Below are 21,582 nucleotides of genomic sequence, written 5' to 3'. Positions count from 1 at the left end.
GAATTCCAAGAATTACCCTCAGTACCCGTGCCATTTGAGTGTAGGTGAAACCTGTGGAAATGTATCATTCCCTCAATTATATTTTCACATACAGTAAAGGTATGAACCTAAATTAATAACATGAGCACTTTAAAAGCAGAGTTTTCTATAGCTGGTGGCAGAAGGTAAAGTTAGAGATTCAAAATACTGAGGGGATATGGTGCACAGTTGCTGCCTTTGAATATGGAGGGAGCCACATGACAAGGGATACTGGTGGCCCTTTGGAGCAGTGAGTAGTTCAAGGCTGACTGCTGCATGGAAATGGGGTGCTCATTCCTAAAGTTATAAACAACAATAACAAAATAATTTTTAAAAACTGGGTTATGTCAACAACTGGAGAAACTTCTAGGTGGCTTTTCCCCCAAATCCATTAGATTAGATAAAAGCTTATTCCAGTCAACAACCTTGGTTTCAGCTTTGTAAGGCCCAAAGCAGAAAGGCCCAGTTGAACACACCTGGACTCCTGACCTACAAAACTATGCGGTAAAGAATGGATATTGTTGTTTCAAGTTGCTGAATTGGTGGTAATTTGTTATGCAAAGTCTTCTAACAGAATCTCACCTCACTCAGTAAAATCCAGAGTCCTCACTGTGAACTCTAAGGTCCTCCATGATCTGGCTCCTGTTATCTCTCTGTCCTCATCTCCAATTGCTTTCCTGCCTTATTCATTTTGCATCTACTGTAGTAGATTTCTCCCTCAGGGTGTGTGCACTTGTTAGTCCCAGCCTGAGATGTTTTCCCCAAGATATCAGCTATGTAATCACAATCCCACCTCCTTCAAATCTTTACTTGAAAGAGTAAATGAAGACCTTCCCCAATGCTCCTCCCTGATACTTCTAGCATGCACTGCACCATTTTATTTTGTTGTGCTTAATACTGCCCAGCCTATTTTTATTTATATTGCTAAGTGTTTGTATCTTCCACTGTGATGAAAACTTTATGAGGGCTAGGAGGATTGTGTGTTTTGTTCACTGCTGTAGGAGACAAATTTTTAGATTCATGAATTTAATAAAAGAATGGATCTTCAATTTATTTATGAACAAACTTAGGCTCATGGTGGTAAAGTAACTTTTTAAAGGTCATAAAATTAGTAAGGAAGTGGTTGAATGGAGAGGAGCAGTGTAACTAGATGAAGGTTTGGGCTAGTAAGGACATTTACAGCAGTGTGAACAACTCCAAGGAATTTGGACAATGGGTTGTTCATGAGGGATCATAAGGAATTTTGTCATGATGAGGGACAGAGATAGGTAGAACACCTGCTAGGGAGCTGAGACTAAGACATAGCAGAGGGTGATAAGAAGTGGAACAAACTAGTTTTGGTTGTGCTGGAAAAAAGAAAGTGATAAGTTTTGTTTGAACATGCTAAGAGGCAACTTTTATGAGTCTGTTTGGTAGTGTGTTTTATTTTGTTTTCTGATCAGGATAGAGGATGTATGAAGGAGAAACATAGCAGTTTAGATATTATGCAATTGGCTCTGTGCCTTAAATAAAAATACAGCCGTCATTTTTTTATGTTGTGATCACCTTATTTATAGGAAACTCAGGCTTTCCAAAATGTTCTCATTCTTACTTTGCCTGCCAATACACTTTCAATAACTTGCATTGGACAATGAAAACAGTGCTACAGCCTGGCTGGTGTGGCTCAGGGATTGAACATCAACCCATGAATCAAGAGGTCATCAGTTTGATTCCTGGCCAGGGCACATGCCCCAGATGCAGGCTGGATCCCCAGTAGGGGCCTGCAGGAGGCAGCCAATCTGTGATTCTCTTTCATCATTGATGTTTCTAACTCTCTCTCCTTCTCCCTTTCTCTCTAAAATCAATAAAAATATATTTTTTAAAAAAGAAAGAAAATAGTGTTACAATTATCTTGTTGAGCCCTTAGTGCCTCAGGGCTACCAATACTATGGGTCTTCTTAACTCTGGTCACTGTCATTGCTACTGCTAAGCTTGAATCTCAGGTGGTGGGCTGTCTTCAGAGATAGATATATGGTTGGGGATGGGTTGTATATGGTTCATTCTTCCTTTTGTAAAATGATATTCGCATATATGCTCTGAGTTCCTAGAATTCTCTTCACTGTTGTCTCAATATTGTTGTAGGTATGGGATACATTTTGTTGACAAGGATGAGAACTAGGGTTTCATCAGAGCCCTTTAGGTCTTCTCTACCATTATCATTGTTGTGGTGCATAGATTCCCTGACTTCCCTCACCCTTGCATCACCAGATAACTCTTTCCTCCCAGTATTGTTCTAGAGCCTCGGTTTTCAACCTGTGGGTCGCGACCCCTTTGGGGGTCGAACGGCCATTTCACAGGGGTCGCCTAAGACCATTGGAAAACACATATATAATTACATATTGTTTTTGTGATGAATCACTATGCTTTAATTATGTTCAATTTGTAACAATGACATTGGGGGTCACCACAACATGAGGAACTGTATTAAAGGGTCGCGGCATTAGGAAGGTTGAGAATCACTGTTACTAGAGTCTTAAAGGAACTGGGAAAGTTCCTCTCCCTCTTTCCAAAATCTCCATTCACCTTTAGCTTCCTGTTATTCCTTCAACCACCCAAACTCTTCTGAATCTCCATCTTTCCTTGGTACTTCTGAATTCCTCAACCCAAATTTTCCTTTAAGCTCGTCCAACCAAAGCTCAATTATCCAGATACATAGAAAATATTAAACTATGAGTATTTTTTTTAACCTGGCTTTTAGCATCACCCAGATACTCAACTATTCCCATCCTTCCTCCATCCCTTCATGCCTCAATTCTTTTTAGGATGTCACCAAAAAATTAATTAATTGAGAAAACATCAATTTGGTACTAACTATTCTGCTTGACACTTAAAATAAAAACAAACAAAAAAACCCCTAAAACCTTGCCATCCTTTTAAATGAGAGTCACCTTTTAGCTAGTAACATTTAGTTATTGCTTTACAGCTTACAAAGAATTTCCACATACATAACTATATATTTTTTTTCAGTTAACTACTAGCTGAAGCAGTTAATGCAATGATTATCTGTTTATCCCCATGCTATAGGTAAGGAATCTCAAGGTCATGAAGAACCTCTGCCAAATGTCACTCAGTTAACAAGCACCAGAGCTCAGACATGGCAAGGATGCACCTTTTATTATGTGGCTCTGCCTCAGCCTTGGAATGTAGAAAAGGAAATGCTCAGTGAAAGGTCTCAGTTAAACAGAAAATGTGTGCAATAAGGTCCAATTTGATGGGTTTTGTTTTTTTCAAAGGAGAGACAACAGCATCCACAGAAGTTTAATTCAGGGACTTGGATGACAGCATAATACATCATGTTTTCCCTTTGTTATCAGTAGGCTGCCTTGGCTGTCTGTGTTCATGGCTTGGATGGGGATTTTATAGCAGTGTTTACCCCACCCCGTATGTGTAATGTTTTGTGCAAGTCGTTTACTTGTGCTGTGAGATTCGGCATGGCACACTGTAGGTTACACACCTAAACTCCCCATAGCCTTACTGGAGAAAACTTCAGCATGATGAAGGCCCTCCAATCCCCAGTAGTTTCACCCGAGACATAATGTCAGTAGATTGGAGCTTCATCAGGGGCTGTTTCCCGTTGCTGCCTAGCAGGGGATCCATTTATTTTTCAGGCAGGAGACATGAATCCTCTGACAATAGTCTATTATGATGTTATCTCGAACAAGGTAATTTGATTTGATAGATGCAAATGCAGAAGATTGGCAGTTAATACATTTTCTCCCTTTTAAAAGGTTTTGGAGTTTTAAAAGGAACTCAGTTTAGGTGGAAAATTTAGGATTGCCAATCTCTTTAGTACAAACAGTAATGTTGTGAACGTCTTGCTATTCTGAATCCCAGGAACTAGTCTTTGTTTTTCATTTAAGTAACTCTTCTAAAACCTAATGTGCAACTATATAACATTCCCAATCAATTCAAGGAATAAAAATAGAAGGTGTAAAATGGGCTATGCAATATTATTCACAGAAAAAAAAATATAGTAACCCTGTGAGCAGCTGTAGGTTGCATTGTGGCTTTAGTAACTAGTGGTCATAGTATGAAGAAAGTAAAGAAAATTTATATATTCCCACATCCTGGGTTTCAGATACCACAGTGAAAATGTCTTAGTTTAGAGACTGGGAACGGGAACTGCTAATGAAATAGAAATAGTCACTATTTTTATCTCTGAACTTTTCATAGTATTTGGCAAACGTATATTTATTGAAGTAATTTTTTCATATTTTCAATTTCTAAAAAGTAAACTTATATTAGTAACTGTCAAATGATAACTTATTATTTGATGGCAAGAAGGAGACTTTGCTCATTTTACTTTGTTCCCTGGTTATGCAGATAACAGAGCTAAGTCTGAGAGATAGTGGATGATTCGTCCAAAGTCATAGGGTTTGTAGGAGACTGAGATGGAATTAGAATCCAAATGTTTGGCCTTAGCAAACTATGCAGCCCTAAACTACTGAGGCAGAAAGTCAGCCCTTTATTTAATAACCAGTAGCAGGTTATTAACATGTCATTTTTATAGACTCTCATGGTGGAACATATTAGAGGTGTCTGCTGCCTTCTTAGTTCTTAGAGTTTGAAGTCATCTAAGATTGTCCTATAATTTCAATAAGAAATAAAATATCCATTTAAAAATGTACATGATATTAGAGGGAACAAAGAGTTTAATTCATGGTTCTCAATTTTTCTTTCCATTCAACTCCTAAAATTAAGTTTTATTTTATTTAATGCTCATTTTTGGGATAGTTCTTTATTGTTATCAACACACTTAGGTGCTATTTATATTACTTCATTAAAGAAAGAAATCATACATTAAAGGAATAAATACTAATCATGAGGATACTGTTTTCTTTCCAGAAGTGGGAATAGAGTGTAGTCCGACATCCTTTGGAGGGTGACCTGGGAGTGAAAAAGGGTGGACATGGTGAGTCAGAGTTAAAAGCAGTAGTGAAGAAAAATGTCCCATCTCCCTCCTCATACTAATGGCCTAAATGTGTTTGTGATTGTGGTGATGGCCATTTCTCATGAGGTTAATAGCTGTGATGTGTCTCCAAAATGATTCACTACCATTCCTCCTCGCAAGCCAAATTATTCCCCCTAAGTGTAAGTCTTAGCTACTTCAATTTCCTAAATGGATAAACGCAGTCAGTTCTATGTTGTATAATCTTAAGGAGAGTCAGTATTACCTGCTGTAAACTATAATCTTGTGATGTAGCAGAAGGAGCAACCTTCTTCATATTTTAAATAAAGTGCCCATCATCTCCTTCCATGATACCTAGAGGAGTTTGAAAATGTGACCAATCATGTAATCAGCTGCTGAAGGAGACCTGCATCTGGCTGATGCATTGAGTCAATTCGTATTCTTACTCAAGAATGAGGTGGCCATAAATGCCAGCACATAAATGAGTCCTAAATGGAGGTGCCAACACATTCTTGTTCTTCCCAGCTATCACCCAATATCTCTGATACCTCATATATAAAGAAGCCTCCTTTTTTGAACCAATACAGGTAATAAAGTGCAACAGGAAGGATGAACACTTTAGAGTCCCATAGTCCAAATGGGGTTAAAATTCAGGTTTGCCCTTTGTATTTGTGTGATCTACGAGTCAATTAACTCTCAGAATCTCAGCTTTCCTATCTTAAACCTTAAAACTTGGGTAAGATTAGTTACCTTACAGTGCAGCTGTGAAAATGAATGCTTGTAAATGTTGGTTGTTATCCCATGTTAGTTTCTCTCCCACCCCAGGCTACGCTGAGAATGTGTTTTTCAGAAGCCAGATTCTGGTTTGGTAAGGATCAGCATAAGAAAATTTAGGGATTATTTAAAAATTAATGATCTTGTAACTGCTGTTTACCAAGTGCTTATGGCATGCTGTGCATAAACAAAATTCCTAACATTTATCCCTCACAAGACCCTACCATATAGTATCTCTAGTTTGCAATAAGAATAGGCAGGTCTCACAGGATTCAGTCTCTGACTCATTGTCAACTAATAAAAAATGAGAAGATTTATTCTACATAAATTTATGGAGCCTACTATGCATCAGATAATATGCTAGATGTTGAAATATATTAGTAAAGAAACCAGGAAATGTCAGAGATGTGATGTTTCTGTGGAACAAACAGACTATAAAGGATTAAACAAATTGTGATGAAGCCTATGAAAGAACAACAGTGGACTGATATGGAATGGGAGACAAAGGAAGTAGCAGGGGAGAGAAAAGTGGTAGAGGCTGGACTGGAGACAGGGCACAGGGACCACTGTACACACTCCCAGGATGGAACAAAAGGAAAAGGAGGCAGTAACCCCACATCCCATAGAGACTCATCTTCAGGGATTACCTGCCACCAGGGAAAGGAATTTCCAGGAGACTATCTAGACCCCAGGATTTGATGCAGAGATGGAAGAGGAAAGTCAGATGGAGATAAATAAAAAAGAGGTCAGAGGTCAGAATGTAGCTCAAAGGCTTCTGAGGGAGGGAAGAGGGCAAGAGGAAGGCGTTCCAGACCTGAATGGTTCACTTTGGGCTCTTGGTGGCTCAAATTCATTGAGAAATGCCCCAAATCTGCATCCCTTCCCCCCAGACTTTCAGGCATAGGCAAAATGTCTTTTCTACATTATGTGAAAGATATGGGCATCACAGAGGCACACAATCATGTAGACCTGATTCACTGCTCTTTTCGTGCTATTAAATCTCAAACACTCAATGTGCAGTCAATGGTGCTCATTTCCAAAGCGAGCGGGGATGATGACTGTTCCTATGCAAAGCACTTTTCCCACAGTCTATGGGAGTTTTCCAGTGGGCTCTGTGCATTCTAATGTTGGTACCTGCCCTTTGTTCTTGGACCTTGTCATTTATCTTATCTCTGACTTGCTGATCATTAAAAAAAAAAAAAGTCATTTTCCTTTTCTTTCTTTCTTGTTCTGTTTTTTGTTTTTTCAGACCTGTTGATCATCCAGCTGATGCTGCCTTTCTGCACAAAACTGAGAGTGCTATTTGTCCTGCAGTTTGAGCATCATTGACTCCCAGCTAAGCTACTTGTGGAGTATGGCAAACACAGGCGGGGGCACTCCTGGTTTTAAAGAGCAGAGTACTCCTACAAGAATCTTTTAAATTCTGACATATTTTGTCTTAAATAGCACTCTCTTGCTGGGAAATATTGAGAGTGAATCTCTTTCATTTATTAGAGGGTGGCTGGAGGAACACAGGGTCCTCAGGCAGGCGGTTAAGAGATGAAAGACAAATGAAACAACGCATAATCAGCCAGAACGCCACATGCACATAGTGTCAAGTGGTTCTGAACTCAATTTCAGGAGTCGGGGAGACCTGGCTCTCCCAGAGTTGAGTGGTGTGTGACTTTGGGCAAGTTGCTTCCTTGTAAGCAGCTTCATTCTGAGGAAAATGAAAGGAGATAATGCGTGTCAAATTGTCAGCATTCTGGTAGGCCAGTAGTAATTACTCAATAATTTTATTGCACTAACATTGTCCTTAGTGTTAATTATGATGATTACTGTTATTAAAGTACCGAGTGACAAGAAAAATGATGGCTTGAGGTCTTCATGTGGCATTTTGATTATCCATAAGGAAAGATTTTTTTGTGTATGTGTTTAATTTTCTAACTGAAGCACCAGAAATGATCTAGAAAAAGATGTTTACTGTGCTATCAATTTTCATCTAATCGCTTAATCTCCCATCCATTCTTAGTTTGTTTTTAGCACTATTTAGTGATTTTTAGATTTGGAAATAATGTGCAGAGAAGTTAAGACCTGTGTATTAGCAATAAGTTTCTTGCTAATCTTGAGGAAACTGAGAGAGTGGTTTGGGGTCTCCTCTCACTTGTACCTCATCAGCAGGGTGAAAACTGACTTCTCCATTTCTCAATCTCTGAATATATAGTCCAGAAATAACATTCCCTGCCTATCTCCAATGGAGGTAGATATAAAAATGACAACTTTTAAGATGAGATTAAAAATGAAAGTAAATCTGAAATGTTACTAAACAAATAGAGAGTTTTATTAATCTAAAAACCTAATACTGGGCTTGGATGCCTTATCAAAAATGAGTGGTTTATCTTCAGAAATAAAAGCAAAATGTCTATGAAGATGGTAACCTCATTAGTAAATAACTGGCATATAGAAGGCAATAGAAATAGTACTTTGTAAATAGATGCTTTTGCTCTGTGACACACTTCCTAAAATTTGGAGTGTTTGATTTCTCCAGATGCTATTCTGGTATCTATAAATGTTAATGCTATTGTGTGGGATAAAAGCAGCATGTGAGACCACTGTATGGTTTATGTAGAGGAGATCACTGCCTGGGAAGCCCTGCAAAGAAATAAATCAGAATAAGCAATACAAATAGACATATTTTCATATATTTATATATTTTCTTGATCTTCAAAACAATTAAACATTGGTTCCCTGGCAAATAGCAAATTTCTTTTCAAGAGGGAGCATTTTGAAATGACATCCATTTACATTTGAGAATAAGTGAGTTTCAGGTCCTTTTCCAATAGTAGATTGGGTTGTGTATTTTTCTGAAGAAAGGAGAAATGAGGAAACTTGTGAAAGACTAAAGACTTCCAAACAAGGAGAACAAACCACTTACCTTGACCCAATGGCAGAGACATATCAAGTAATAGAAAATGTAATTTTCAATCAAAGGAAAAATACCAGTAAATGGTAGCTAGGGCAAGTCAGAAATATTAGAAATTTTGAAGTAACAAATGACATTGTTTGAGGCCACATGCTTCATCTGTCCAGGTCTCAAATCTATTTTAAAAGTAAAACCAACATTTAAAATATAGCACCATCTATGTATCTCTATCTCTATCTGTATCTCTATTTGTATCTCTAGCTCTAGCTCTAGCTCTATCTCTAGCTTTCTCTAGCTCTATCTCTATCTCAATCTGTATCTCTATCTTTATCTCTCTCTCTCTCTATCACTGTCTCTATCTCTATCATCTATTCCTATATATATGTATATGTATGTGCATACGTATATGTATATGCATATCTTTTTTAAACCTATGCTTTAAAACAATAATATTATTGTCTTTCTCTGACTGGTTTATTTTACTTAGCATAATATTCTCCAGGTCCATTCATGCTCTTGCAAAGGACAAGATTTCCTTTTTTTTTTTATAGCTGCATATTATTCCATTGTGTAAATATAACACAGCTTTTTTATCTACTCATCTACTGATGGGCACTTGGGCTGCTTTCAAATCTTGGCTATTGTAAATGATGCTGCAATGAACAGAGGGATGCATGATATTCTTTCAAATTACTGTTTTGGGTTTCTTTGGATAAATTTCTAGAAGTGGAATAGCTGAGCCATAAGGCAGTTCCATTTTTAATTTTTTAAGGTAATTCCATACTGTTTTCCACAGAAAGTGTCACTCATATGTGGAATCTAATGAACAAAATGAACTAACAAGCGAAATGGTGACAGACTCATAGACAGAGAGCAGGCTACAGCTGTTGGGGAGGAGTCGGGGATAGAGGGACTGAGCAAAAAAGAAAAAAAAAGTTAAGGAAATGAATAACAGGGTGGCCATTTCTGGGGACAGGGGACTTGGAGTGAGGTGGGAGAGGGTATAGGGGAAATAGTGATGGCGGAGACTTGACTTGGGGTCATGAACACACAATACACTGTACTGGTGATGTTTTATAGAATTATACATCTAAAACTTGTATAATTTTGTTGACCATTGTCACCCCAATAAATTCAATAAAAAAGGGAAAATAAAATAAACACACATGATGAAAAAAATATTAAATTCAAACTGATTTATATTTAAAATCAATAAGTACAACTATCATACTTATGTACACTCACTTTCACACATACACGATTATTTGAGATAGAAAAGATGTGTAAGGATAAAAAGTCATAAGAGAGAGTGCAAATTCATGGAATATTTTTCCTGAGAAAAATGAAAATAAATCCCTATTCAAACCCCTTTCAGGCTTCTGAAGGTCCCATCTCTAGTATCGCTGGGGCCCTGAAGGGTTGGGTGACTGTGGGACTTCTAGCATCCCATGAATAATTATCTCTGTCCTGAGAGCTTGCCAGCATGACACCTTTTCATTTCATTAAGGGAAAGAAGGACAGGCTGGAATTGGCCATGGCAGAATTCATTTATCACATTTTAATGGAGAAGCCGCTCAGAAGGGCCGGCCTAATGAGAAATTTCTAAGGAAATTAGCCGGTTTCTATTAAAGGGCCATCTCCTCTCCGGCAGTGGTGGTGATGGATAGCAGGGCCCAGCATACAGAGATTTTTCACCCTCCTCTCTGCTTTGCTTTGGTTTTCTGAGGCTCATGATCTTTTTTGGATGCTCCATCTCACACATGCTTGAATAAATCATTATCACAAAGTGATAACAAATTTTAATACGATGAAAGAAGACCTGATTTGGTTTTCTGGTTTTAATTTATGGAGAGAGACATATCTGTACACTCAGGCTTGCCTTAACACTAGCATCGCTAACACTGCTCATGACTCAACCTTGCAAAACATAAAGTTAGCTCTCGCTTTTTTTTTAAAAAAAAATTATTGTTGTTGTTTTCATGCCCTTAGTTTGGAATAAATACAACTAAAATTATTCTGAAAGAATCCCCTTCCAAAAATTTCTAAAAATTACCAAAAAAAAAACCCACCACCCACAAACACCCAACTTTAATTTTATTTTGATTCAAACACAATCTAACAAGACAGAAAGTACTTAGTGCTTGTGTTGGTTGGCACCTAATCTGCATTCTATATCTTCTCTCTATTATTGCTCCAATGTGACTAGCAATAAGAAATTTTCAAGTGCATCCCATAAATAGGAATGAGTAATTGATTATGTGCCTGACACACCACTGTTGTTCCTTTATTGGAAAAGGAGTTTAATGCTTGCATCTTTGTGTAATAATTTACATGAAATTCAAAATAATAAGCAGAAAGTTAAAACAAACCCCCTTCACAAAAACTTAGAAAATACAATTGATGATGGTCTGTATTACAAAACAAGAGGCCAGACCTTGGGTGATTTACTTCTCCAACAAATAGTCACTGAGCATCTACTCTGGGCCAGACACTGCTAGACAGTGAGAAGATGTTAATGAATAGACAAAGATTTTGCCCTTAATACATTCTCATGAAGGACACACACAATAAGCAATAATACAAATAAATAAAAATAGGCTATGTAATGTTGGCTAACTCACTCTATAAACTTCACACAATGTTTACATAGTAAATATGGGGATGCTTTGAAAATTAAAAAAATGTATAATGAAATGATGTAAAATACTGTGGTCAATACTGAATCAAATGTATTAACATGAGATTTTTCTCATATAAGAACTTGAGAAGAAAATTTAGAATGAATATGAATTTCAGAGTATACAGGGTGGGGGAAAAGTGGTTTATAGTTATAAGTATGTGAAACACAGAGTTTATTCTTGTATTGTTATTTATTAACTAGAGGCCCATTGCACGGATTCATGCATCTGTGGGGTCCCTCATCCTGGCCTGTTGGGATCAGGCCGAAACTGGCAGTCTGACATCCCCCAAGGGGTCCCGGAGTGCAAGGGGGCACTCTGCAAAGTTGCTGTAGCTAGGGAGCTCCTGTGTTGAGTGTCTACCCCCTGGTGGTCAGTGAACGTCATAGCTACTGCTGGTCAGCCAGTCAGCCGGTCGCCTAGGCTTTGCTATAGAGAGATTATTGTATTATTTTCCATAGGAACAACTACAAACCTACTTTTGCCCCACCCTGTATGTCAAAGCCAAAAGAAGACCGATATAATATGAATAGTTTCAAAGGAAAAAAAAAAAAAGATGTGTACTTAATATTTAGGGGAAAAAAATGCTGAATAAGATCCTGGGGAAAGAAATCAGAAAGAAATCAGAGAGACAGACAAATTGGCAAGAAAGAGCAGGATCTTGGCAGAAATATGTTGGATGTGTAAAAGTGAACAACATAGCTAGGAAACAGAAGGTTACAATAAGCAACGTTGGAAATGTGTTGAGTATGAACTAAATGTTTGGCTTCCTGCCTTATCAGGTTCCATCTGTTGTCCAAACTTTGCAGGTTCTCAATAAACCCTAAATCATGACTTCTTTTTCCTACAAAAGTATGTACTTTTCTTGGGTTACCATAGGGAATTCAAGGGCTGTCCAATTCCTAGCCACATGTGACTTTTAAAATTTTTTATAAGCAAATAAAAAGAGTTCCTTAGTCTCAGTAATAGCATTTCTAGTGCTCAGTGGCCACATGTGCTTAGAAGCCACATGATGGACTTGGGCAGAAACTATAGACAACTTCTCTCACTGCAGAAAGATCTTTTGAACAGCACTGTTCAGGAAGGCCTGGGAGGTGGTTAACGTGCCTTTCACAGAGCAGGCGATTGATGGATCGGTTGAATGGGTGTCTAATAAGTGTAATGTGTACCTGCTCAAACTTCACCTCCCCAGAGATTAGACTAGAACCCATCCTATGTAACACACTCTTTTTGCCTACTGTATTTTTCCATATCATTTATAAAGTGTAATTAGTAATTACTTCCATTAGTAATAGTTAATATCTGCTTCCTCCACCTAATTATATGGAACTCTGACAACAAAAGGCCATCTCTTTCTGGTACCTTTCCCTACTTCTTAACCTTATGCACTTCAAGAATATGTTGTCTTAATGAGTGAAATAAAGTAAGGACTGGTATATTCTTATGAAATCAGGTATCATCACTGTACACAATTCTGAGTGCAGCTATTATGTGCCGTAGAAATACCTAAGCCAGATCAGGGACTTGCAGGCACACACACGTGTAGGTGATTCCTCTTTTGGGCTCCAGCCCTGCCTGTATGTCATACTCAGGTCTTTCTGATGCATTGAGTACCTCGCTAGGGGAGGGAGGTCTGGGTTGGACTTGTTTCACTGTCCTGAACCCTAATGAAAGATAACTAACCATGGAGTAGAAGCTGAACACACACTCTTTAGATGCTAGCCTTAGGAAGTCAAATCTGAGGTAAGGAAGTGTGTTCCCTGATCCATGAGCTGAACATTGGTGCCAGGGATGTGCCATCCTATAGAATGACTAATTATCCAAGAACAAATTGTGTCCCAACCTTGTGCTACACCAAGTAGAACGGTTTGTAGTTTGCCAGGACTCTGAGTTATGACACATTCCTTTTCTGTGGTCACAGTGAGGGAGGCTTGGAGGCCCTCCTGGCTGGGGAGGGTTAGTACGGTTGGTACAAATGCTGCCTTAAGAAGGGTAAATGTTCTGTTTGTTGGGGCAGGGTGGGGGAGGATATTCACTGAAAGAGCCAATGAGCCAATACGAAGTCTGATAGAAAAAAAAAAAAAAAAAAAAAAGCTCTAGCAAATGTGAAAGTGTGGAATTGGTTAAAAAATGAAAAAATGCATTTATGACTCTGTGGTCCAGCAGTGTGTTTCAACAAGCTCCCCCAGGCAATTCTAAAAAGGGCTGAGTTTGAGGACCAGTGGGCTAGAGGGCAGTGAAGTGTTGCTGTCCCTCTGCCCACACAGGGCTTCTGGATCAGAGCTCAATGATAGCGGTTGGGTGCTCTGCTTCTACCCTGACTATAACAGAAGGATTCACTTCTTAGACTAGCCTTGAGGAGAGATCATTCATTAGTATCACATGTGGACACAGGCTTGCCAGGGATCAAGTTGGCTTGTGCCGGGAGCATTGGCTCAGGTTTTATTCCTGCACCTGGGACATTGAGGACTGATGAACACTATGTTTCTTGTCTCCACAAAGATCCTCTTCCTTCTGAGGTACAACAACTTCTTTATTTCAATGTCATAAACCCAAATATATTGTCACATTGTCCCTCTTTCTGAAAAATACCTCCTCTTCAACTCCTTTCAGGGATTTCAGAATAATAATATTTCCCTGTCAGTCCTATACAGTTAAGTAGCTGGTCTTTTGTAGTACAAGAAGATGAACCAAAACCAACCAAACAAAATTACACATCTACTTAATCCCTGGTGTGGGGTAATTTTCTTGTAGAAAAAATACAACTTAAAATATTTGAACTCAAAAGGATCAATCTTTTCTTCCATCTTATTTTGGTGTATGTGAAGATCTGGCTTATCACTTTCTCCTGACTTTAGTCAGGAAATAAAATCATAGAGCTTGCCTTGGTTATACATTTCAGGCAGGAAGCTAATCTGATTTCATATAAAGCTCTGATCCTAACCATTTTTCCCTCTATCTACATAGTCAGTACTTAGTGGAGAAAGGAAACAGCTGGTCAACATCTTGTATGCAATTGCCCTAGGCATTGTGACTTACTTTTGGCAACAGAATTGTTTAATCATCAGCTATAGGGAGGTTTGGGGGATGGACACTGCAGAATATGACACCAGACCTCAATAAAATAAAATTTCCAGTGAAATGTTGATCAGTTCCTTGCTGGCAAAATGATTATAATTGTTTGAAAATGAGAATCAAATGGAAAGGTGATGATGACCGCATTCTCTCAGTGAGCTCCATCTGGCCATCAGCGTTTCCTTTGAGGGAAACGTGTCTGATAAGCTCCACTGAGAGAAACTACCACATCAAGGCGATTTCATTCCAGCCAACTTAAAACCTGATATTAAAATACTCCAACTTTAAAAACGTGATAACCTCTTACTGTAATGTAAAGATGAGAAGACAATAGGTCAGCATCTCTTTTGATATGCCTATGATGTCATTACCATTCATGGGTCTGATCCAAAGATGGTTGTTTTGAAATCATTGTAAGAGATAGGAAAGAGTCATTGTTTCCAAGCTCCTAAAAACAGGATTCTTGTAACAGGATCTCTGAATCACCTGAATTTTCTTCTTTGTTACTCTATTAGCTTTTGAAGACAATAAATGTTCAAAAGATGACACCAGAGACTATGAAATTCTTTGTATCAAAGAAAGATTAAATTATACTCATTGAACCATATCTGTAATGGAAGAGGAAGGGATTAGCCAAGTTTTAAGAGATTTGCAAACGAGATGGAAGTAAAAATGAAGTAAAAGAACAGGATCATCAAAGTTTGCTAAAATTATTAGATAAAATATTAGGAAATAGTATGGGCACAGTGTCAGAATATAACCCCATTGATGTCTTGACGGTTTCAAAAGAAAAATTATACCAGAGACATCTGAGAGTGACCACCTTAACAAAGTTAGTATCACTGATACAGACCATTCTGGCAGTCTATATCCTCCCATGTGGTATAACCTGAAGTTCACATCATCTCCTATAAATTAGTTTTACTAAAAGTCTTTGGCCTAGATCCCATCAAGCCTTAAGACCTAATCTCCATTATATAAAAAATATAGGACATAATTCTAGCTGGCGTGGCTTAGTTGGTTGATTGTTGTCCCATGCATCCAAATTGATCCATGTTTCACTTTCACATCTCGATGTTTCTTTCTTTCACCATCTCTCTTCCTTTCTCTCTAAAAATCAATTTTTAAAATCTTTAAAAAATATTTAGGACATAGAAGAACAAGTTAAATGGCACAGTGAAATAATAATTAGGCAAATCCTGAACACAGGACATTCTGTAAGACTACTGGCCTGGTCTCTTGAAAGAATCCATATCACACACTGTGGTAGGCTGAAAAATGGCACACCAAAGTGTCCAGGAATTAAGAACTCTTAATTCTTACAAACTTTAATACTACCTAATATGGGAAAATAGACTAGATGTGGGATTTAGGATCTTGAGATGGAGGGATTTTCCTGGTTTGTCTAGGTGGGCCATACATGCAACAAATGCTTTATAAGAGGAATGCAGAGGGAGGTTTGACTACAGTAGAGAAAAAGGTGATGTGCCCAAAGGGGCAGAGCTTGGAGGGATGTAGCCTGGAGCCACCGGCATGCTTGCTGGTAGCCTCTAGAAGCAGAACATGTGATGAGTGACATAGTTCACGGATTCTTTTGTGGAACCAGCCCTGATAACACCTATATTTTAGCCTCTTAAGACTCATTTTGGACTTTTCTCCAGAACTGGAAAAGAATATATTTGTGTTGGTTTAAACAACTGAATTTGTGGTAATTTCTTACAGTGGAGCAAGAAACTAATACATCCAGAAGAAAAATAATAATGATAAAGAGACAAGGGCAGGTGGTGCTCTTGTGGTGTAAGAGATTAAAGAGAGAATAACAACTCACTGCAGTGTCAGAATACAGACTAGAATCATGATTTAGATATTACCAAATTTGATATTACACACTTTTAGATATTATCAAATTTGAAATTACTAAGAATTTGAGTGTAGATTAGATGACAATATCAGTCATTATCATTATTTTTCTATCTTAAGAGATGCAGCTGGAGTATTTTGAGACAAAGCATTATGATTTCTGTATCTTGCATTCAAATAGAAGAAAATATAAGAAGATATCTCTATGCCCCTATAGACAGAAAATTATAAAGCAAATATGACACAATCATTATTGAAACTAGGTGATGGTATGTGGTTTCATTGAAAAAAATCTTTTGTTTTTAGCATATATTTATAGGTTATTCTTAATAAAGGGAGAAAAGTTCTATAATAAAAATGTGCAAAGTAAATTTTTAAAAAGTTAATCAGTTAAAAATTATGAAATAAAGCATCATTCTATTAGGGTAAGCTAATTGCTATAATTCAAAATCACTACATCTCAATCATATAACAATTTAAACTGGGTTTCAGTTCAAATTGGATTACTTGTCTGAAAGATCCCTTGGGCAGGTGACCTGCATGGGATACCCCAGGGCCCTGAATACCCACCATTCCCCAGGATCTTTTACAGCTGGTATGCGGAGACAGGAGAGACCACGGCTCATACAGGATGCTTCCCATGGGTCTGCTCTGGAAGTTTGACTCATCACTTCATTCCATATTCCACTGACTATAACTTAGTCCTATGGCCACATCTAATTGCACATCAACATTGTCATCCACTTGTATCTTCAGAAAAAAACTCTTGTTCTTTTTGTATGGTAATGTAGGACCACAATTTCCTCCAAGGAAACATTAGTGAAAACTAACCTGCTCACAGCATTTTATTGACCACAAATCTAAAATCTAATCATTGAGAGAAGTCATTAAAATAATCCTACTAGAAATTCCTATTAATGTTTTATCTGATTTATTTCCTGAGAATGGGAAGTTTATTGAATTTGGTTAATAGTGTTGCCTTATTTTTTTACACACACGTGCATGCACACATACACTCAAGCACAGCCAACGAAATAGAAATACGTTTTTAGATATTACCAATTTTTTTTTTCTGAAATCATGTAAGTGTAGCCACACTTGACTAATGGTCTGTAGAATGGTTGACAAGCTGGCCCTGTCTGCCCTGTGCTTCCCTTAGTCACACATTCTTCCAGGCTTCTATTTTGCAGCTTGAACCATGATTTCAGGCATCATTCCATCCTTCATTCTTTCAAATATTTGTTAAGAACCAGAAGTTGAACACCATGGTAGGAACTTCATAAGAATAGGAACATTTCTAAGGTCATCTAAAAAGTTGGAGGGAAGATGGGTTGTAAGAACAAACAGAAGTGTGATAAAATTTGAAGGTGCCCCCATAAGGTAAAAATGCAGAATAGAGAGCTGTCTATTCTACAGGAATGGATTGAGGTTAAGAAACTTTCTAGAGGCAGTGATGCTGGAGGGGAGTTTTTAAAAATGCATATGGTATTCACTAGGCTCATCAATGAAGAAGTGATTTGGGGCAAAATTTTACCTGGCACAAAGTGGCTACTATAGATGGGTGCTAATAATCCTTCTTCTAGGAGATTTTTTCTACACATTTCTTTTGGTAGCTTTCTGAGCACTATCTATAAGGATTTTGTATTCTTGTTCCACAGTGAGAACGCTATGACTCAAAGGGGTTAAGAAAATTGCTCAAGGGCAAATACCTTTTAAGTGTCAGAGATGGATTTTGTCCCTAATCTATGTCTTTCCAGAAACTTTGCCCTTATCACCATATATAAAGAAATTTCCAATAATATATACATTTATTATGTGGGTAGAAGGAGCAGGATATAGGCTATAATTTAATAAATGGCAAAAAGTAAAAAAGTTGTAACGTTAACACAAGTTAATTTTATTCTGTTGCAATTTATCTTCTAAAAATAATTGGGCATTGTAAGTGGCTTCTTTGCTTTAACATTACTACCTTCTAAATTTGCAAAACTGTGGGACGAACTTATAAACTGAACAAAAAATTATGAGAATATGGGGAAGGGGGTTCAACTTATTGTGCTAAGAGAATAGAGAATCTTGGGCTTCCAATATTTATTATTTTGAATAACGATGAGGCATGCAGGGTAAACAGCAAATTTTTTCAACTTGTCAGAGCTTCTGAAATATGTCTGAAAAGATTATAAACATGCACATGCATGCACACACACACACACACATTTCTAGTAATTCTTTCTATGATCCTGCTCTCAGAAATCCAACAGCCATCAGGCTAAGGGTAAAACTTAAATGTTTTTCAGAGGATTGCTGAGCTCAACCATGAATTTGTTACTACTGGTTGCTATAGGATTTATGATGTGGCATTTATTACATAAAAACATCTTTTTAATGAGGAGCTTCTTTTATTTTAATGAGATTTATTGCAAAAGATTTGTCTCTGACATTTTGGAAATTCTAGCCTCACCGTGGGAACTTGCCCTAAAGAATGACATGTCCAGATGAAGGTAATGAACCATCATGATTTTCCTACTTGACTTCAGTTACTCCCATGTACAGGGAAGACCATGAGTGATTGGCCTGGCTGCAGTCCAGCCATTTTGCTCCATGGAACCTCTCTCCCATGGTTTGTCTTTTCTACATCATTTGTGATCCTTGTAATTTACTCTTTGGATTTAACTAAGAAATAGATGTACTAAAGAAGTGCAGTCAACATAAACTATAGGCAGAAGTCTCCTGATTGCAGGGGGAAAATTACACTTGTTTTTATAAAGTACTCACTCTCACAAGGACTGTTGGCCTAGTTTCCAACAAAGAAGAGCAAATCAGGCACACTTTAACTGCCAATATTCAATCTATGACAGTGATAAAAACCAATCACAATTATTGTGATAAAGACACCTTTAAGAGCCTTTAGGAAACAACTAACAAGTATAAACAACAAACAAAATAACTGAGGTCATTTAAAAAATAATTTAACTTTCATATTTTTGTCAATGTACTGCGATATATAAAAGTTTTTGATGAGTTCCTCCTTTACAATACGCCCCCCCCCCCCCCCCCATCTAACCTTGATTTATTAAAGAGGCATGGGAATGTATTCTGTAAGAGTCTTAAAACCAATTCTTTCTTCTTTTTGTTTTTGACATGTGGTCAGAGAAATGTCAGTGAGGATGTAATATGAATAAGGGATCAACCTTAGATTTCATATACTTGACCACAAGTGCAAAGCTGATGGAAGAGAAAGAAGGAAGTCACGATCAACCTTTTGCAATGAAAATGTATAAATAATAAAATGAAAAAGTGCAGAATCCAGAGAAACAGCTACCAGATGTCAAAACAATGAGTGAAGATGTATAGAGCATATTTCCCTAAAATCCACTTAAGGAACATGTCACACTATTTAGAGCAATTTAGTTATTGATAGCTACTCCAGAAACAAACTATTGTTCTACTCTCATGCTTAACCTGAACTTTCAAATTTAAAACAATTCATGTTTTGCCTTATTTTATTTTTCTTGAACCGTTCATATAAGCAAGGGAGTGATCCCATGCAAAGGAATAGAAGATCCACTGTCATTTGCTTTCAGGCTACATTGCTCTCAGTCAGTTGGAAATAAATTGTTGCTACTCTATTTTTTGAGTGAGTAAGAGAGTTTATTTTTCTCTACAACTGACTAGTGCCTTTTTCTTAAATTTATTTTTCAAGGGTTATAATTTTCCCGAAAGTTTTGAGGTCATACTTATTAGAACCTGGACTCGCAATACATTATTCTAAGGTTCTTCAAGGGGACATTTCTTTCTTTTTTTAAAAAATAGATTTTTATTTATTTCAGAGAGGAAGGGAGAGGGAGAAAGAGATAGAAACATCTATGATGAGAGAGAATCATTGACTGGCTGCCTCCTGTACACCCCACACTAGGAATCAAGCCCGCAATCTGGGCATGTACCCTGACTGGGAATCAAACCGTGACCTCCTGGTTCATTGATCGATGCTCAAACACTGAGCTATGCCAGCTGAGCAAGGGGACATTTCTTTGTTCTACCATCTTAGCTACAGATAGCTATGATTAATAAACAAAACTATAAGATTATGTAAAGCATAACAGATAATTCCTAATTTGGGGCACCTTTTGTCTAAAACCAATGCAAATAAATCCTGAATAAACATCTAGGTATTTGTGTCCAGTGATTAGAAATCATGATACCTCAAAGCAATTTATGTAGGTAGGGGAAGGTCTTCCTTAAAAATCACTTATTTGGACTGTTGTGGATTTTTGACATCATGTACTACAAATATGTATGAAAAATATGTAAGCAGAAAATTATAAAATGACATCCTACTTTTATTCTACGTTATAAAACATTTTTATTGTGAAAAAAATCCTACTTCATAGCCAGAAATAAGGGTCTGAAAATGAGAAGAGCTCTGTAGTTTTAACTAATAGCCAAAACCAGGAATTACCTCTATATCTACCCAGTAGTAGAATGGATAAATAAATAATAAATTTTCTGTTATATTCTCACAATAGAATACTATATAGCAATGAAAATAAACACTGAAACTATACTCCACAATATGGAAGGATTCTTACAGACATAAAATTGAACAGAAAGTTGAATCCAAAAGGAGATATATGTGTGACTCCATTTATATAAACACACAATAACTATATTATGTTAATTAGCATATCGGATGATAATTTTTCATTGGTGAAATTAGTGAGGCTCAATATATATTCTTTCTCTTTCTTTTCTTTTTTCCATTGATCTTTCCTCTTTCAGATTTATCTTACTTATGGATCTGCTATTTGGTTGTAGTATATTATAATACAGCAATTAGAATATTTGTGAAGGATCATGCTCTGTTCCTAATAGGAATCCCCGGTCAATAAACAATTATTTAAGTGACTGACATACTTTCCTGTTGCTACCAGTGCTGTATCTGCTCCATGACCTAAATAAAGACTGTAAGTCTGGGCTGATATTTTGGTAACTTTCAAATGCATTACATGCACTGGACAGGAAAACAAAAATAGACCAATAAAAAGCAACCTTTACAAAAAAGTGATAACTGTGAACTTAAATAAAACCAATATAATCCATCAAACTGGTGTTTTGTTCCCCAACTTAATTTATGACATCCATTCCCATGCAGATTTAGATATTTTTCCTAATTGGCATATTTGAAGGTTGCAGTAGGTCTGTGACCACGTGGAAATCTGCAAAGACATAGAAAACAAAAGTAACAAGGGGACAGTGACAGTTCAAAGGGATATCACAATTCTGAGAAGGCAGAATAATACATTATCTGAGAGGATAGTGCTAAGGGGCCC

The sequence above is a fragment of the Myotis nattereri genome, assembly GCF_964212035.1.
Source record: "Myotis nattereri genome assembly, chromosome: 1".
NCBI classification, from domain to species: domain Eukaryota; kingdom Metazoa; phylum Chordata; class Mammalia; order Chiroptera; family Vespertilionidae; genus Myotis; species Myotis nattereri.
This window is presented reverse-complemented; position numbering follows the sequence as displayed.